At 30.3% G+C, this 3,512-nt stretch overlaps 1 non-coding gene across 1 annotated transcript; it reads left to right on the top strand.

Moving 5' to 3' along the window:
* The first annotated feature begins 2,026 nt into the window (after positions 1-2,026).
* LOC129026027 (U1 spliceosomal RNA) lies at positions 2,027-2,186 on the top strand. Its single transcript, XR_008497409.1, has one exon. It is a non-coding gene; the product is annotated as a U1 spliceosomal RNA (small nuclear RNA).
* The last annotated feature ends 1,326 nt before the right edge of the window (positions 2,187-3,512 follow it).

The raw sequence follows: 3,512 nt of genomic DNA, 5'->3' as shown, positions 1-3,512 counted from the left end.
TTAAAGGCAAAAGATAATTTTAAATTTTAAACAACAGAAATATTAGATTTTAGCAATTAAAATTTTCTAATTGTTCTTTGGTCCACCATCATAGATTTCAAGGAGATAATTAATGTTGTACGAATGACACTGAGTTCCCTATCAATAGAATTTAATTTATACCATTTTAAAAATTGTTTGTAGTCATATATTGTTTATTATGTAACTTCTTGTATTTGCCCTAAAGTAAGGCTAGATCACATCTTAGCCTCATCTCATCCAAGGAGGTGTCTACATTAAAGGTATACATGTTGACATAATGTGGAAAATAGTTGATGTGGATTAATGTGGGTTTCATGTATAAATTTATTATTCTCTTTATTAAGATAAGCTTGAAATATTTTGTCTAATGAACATTTAGTCTATTCAATAGGCAGTATTCAACAGATATATATCAGCATCTGCTGAGTACCAACACTGTTCAAGGCAGCAGATAACAATATAGGCAAAGATAATATTAATCGAAATTTCACATGAAAACTTTTGATACTATTAATAATGTGGCAAATGACATGATTTTCACTTTATTATAATTTTTAAGAGAATAAGATAATGAAATGTGTATTGTTTAAGTGTTAGAAGAAGCCTATCCATGTTATTCTTTACCTGAAATTAGATTATAAAAATTACCTTTTTCAAAAGAAATATATATTATAAATGTTCCTATGGCAAAAAGAAAAAAAACCTGGCCTCTGACTTGGAATATAATATCATTTTATTAAGTAAGATACATGGTAGAGAGAAAAAAACTATTTTATTTATCTGTCATGGTGATGACAAAACAGACAGAGGTCTTCTTTTTGTGATTTTTAATATTGATTCCTAAGAACATAAAACAGTTGGCAGTGTAAATATATTGCAATTTAGCCAGCTGTGAAAGAAAATGACTGATCATTAGTAAATCAGGCAATTTTTATTTTTGTCGTTGAAAATTGTTTTACTCATCATGTGTGTTCTTTACTGTCAGAATTGAAATCAATTTTGTACTGCCAATTAATATCACTGTTTAATTATCATGAGATTCTTGCTTTACATTCTAAAATGTTGTCTCTGAAAAATGAGTAAAAACCAAGTAAGTTTTGTTTTTTCTTTAAAAAGGTAGTCATAAAATGCTACTCATATTTAGTAAAAATAATGAGGTGAGTGGGACATGGTGGTGCATTTTTCTAATCCCAAGTAGCTGGACGGCTGAGGCAGGAGTGTTCCATGAACCCTGGGGCATGAGGCCTCATTGAGCTATCAGCTATCATCTTGTCCCTGTAGTCCAGCCTGGGCCAGGGAGCATAATCCTAAGTATAGAATAAAAAATAGAACTATGAAAAGTATTATAGCATTACAGTTTTTAATTCACTTGTAGTAATGCATGGATAGTATACTTAACCATAATATTTTAAATTGATAATACACCAAAAGATCAGATGATTGGGTCAGATTGCTAACTAGCTCCTCAACTGGCTAAATCTGTAATAATTGGTAAAGTATTTGTTCTAACTGTAATTGATTTTTTATTTGTTAAATGGATTTACTAATGCTACCTGCTTAGGAAACTAACTGATATTAATTAGATTACCTCAAAAACTTGTTCTGAATGACACACATTAGGCAGTAAAATATTAGCTACTACATATTGTAAATTATTTTCATCTGATTATTTTTAAAGCTCATAGTGCACATGATAAAATTCCAGAAGACCGAGAATGGCTGTTAGATACAATAGAACACTCTAAGAGTCAGTATCAAAAATGAGTATATCAGTGCATAAAATGTATGGTAGTTTTATTTAGCAGTCATTTCGTTGTTTATCATACTGTTTTTTCTTACAATTTTGTAGAAGCCTGTGTCAGAATTAAGAACTCTTTTAGAAAAGAATAATCATGGATGATTGAAATTAACATTTTAAGCTGATACTGAAAATTATTCTGAATTCTATTACATTTATATTTGTATTTTCTTTCAAAGGCTAATGGAATTCTTAAAAAGAAAATGGATACTTCCCTGCCAGGGGAGACACCATGATCACGAAGGTGGCTTTCCCAAGGAAAGGCAGATCTATTGCACTCTAGATGTGTTGACCCATGAGATTTCCCCAAATGTGGGAAACTCAACTGCATAATTTGTGGAAGTGAAGGACTGTGTTTGTGCTTTCACGTGGGAAAAAAAGAAAGAAAATTGAGTCATTTCGTGTATATAGAAAATTGAAAGAAAACCATAAACTGGAAAGAATTAAATATGCCTACAAAAATTGTTGTCCGCCAGTACAAAACAATAAAACATCAAATTGTTATTTATTAGAAAAATCAAATAGTGCTAGGATGACACTTGCAAATGCTTGAGAACTTTGTCTAGATGAGGTGGCTGAGGGAAGCCCCCAAAGGGCAGCAGATATATCTGGGAAAAAGAGAAGTAATTTTTAAATGCATAAGCCAATGTGTATGTATTAATATTGCCCTTAAAAATATTTATTTTGTGAAATTATTAGCATTGGTTTGTTTGTTCTCGAAAAGCAGTTTCCTTTTGGAAGCAACTTGTGTGAAATGGCCTAAAAATTATGTAGCTAAAATAATTCAGAATTTTTCCCTAAATTATAAATCATTTGCAGGAATTGTAAAGATGTTATAGCTGTCAGCTTTCTTGCATTTTTTAAAAGTTTATTCTAACGAAGAAAATAAAATATAAGGTATAAAGTTACTTTTATAATCAAATTGTTGATATTTAAATATTTAGAATTTGGAGCCAGTTGACCATGATGCTTTAGATGGGCATAAGACCTCTCCAACAGAAGATGCTCCATTATATCCTCATTCAATAGGCTTTATGTATCAGCAGGTTAAATAATAATAATAATAATAATTTTCTTTTTCAAAACTCATTTTGATGATTTACTTATATGGTCTTCAATTATTATTTTATAACATATTTTGTAACTTATCAGCTGTTACTGCAAATTAAAAAAAAATTTCTAGGACAGCTTTGGCAAGATGATCGGAGGAAGAATAGTTTAAGTGGGATCATGTTTTATTTTACCCTTGTGATATTTTCTTTGTAATTAGGTGCTACCTTGTCCTAGTTCATAAAAATGTGTGATATTTCAATAAGAGTATAAAGTAATTCATTTAGTCTTTCTTAAAATCCAGTGGCAGTAAAACTTAACAATTTTGCCAGCTTTAATACGAAATTTACCATAAAGAACAAATACTGACCAAAAATATAAATAAAATCCATTTATGAGCACTTCTAAGTTAAAACAAATATTTGTGTTAAAATATTCTGGGAAGATCAGCCACAATGTGAGTAATGCAGATTTCTTGTCTTTTTTCTTCCCTCTTTTCTCTTTTCTTCCCTTCCTTCCTTTTCCATTTCTTTTCCTTCCTACCTTCCTTCCTTTCTTTATTTCCTTCCTTTCCTTCTCCCTTTCTTCTTTTGTTTTATTTGTTCTTTTGATAGTTTCACTCTTGTTGCCTAGGCTGAAGTGC

The sequence above is a fragment of the Pongo pygmaeus genome, chromosome Y (genome assembly GCF_028885625.2).
Source record: "Pongo pygmaeus isolate AG05252 chromosome Y, NHGRI_mPonPyg2-v2.0_pri, whole genome shotgun sequence".
NCBI lineage: Eukaryota > Metazoa > Chordata > Mammalia > Primates > Hominidae > Pongo > Pongo pygmaeus.
Note: the sequence above shows the minus strand (reverse complement) of the source record. Positions and strands in the feature narration are given on the sequence as shown.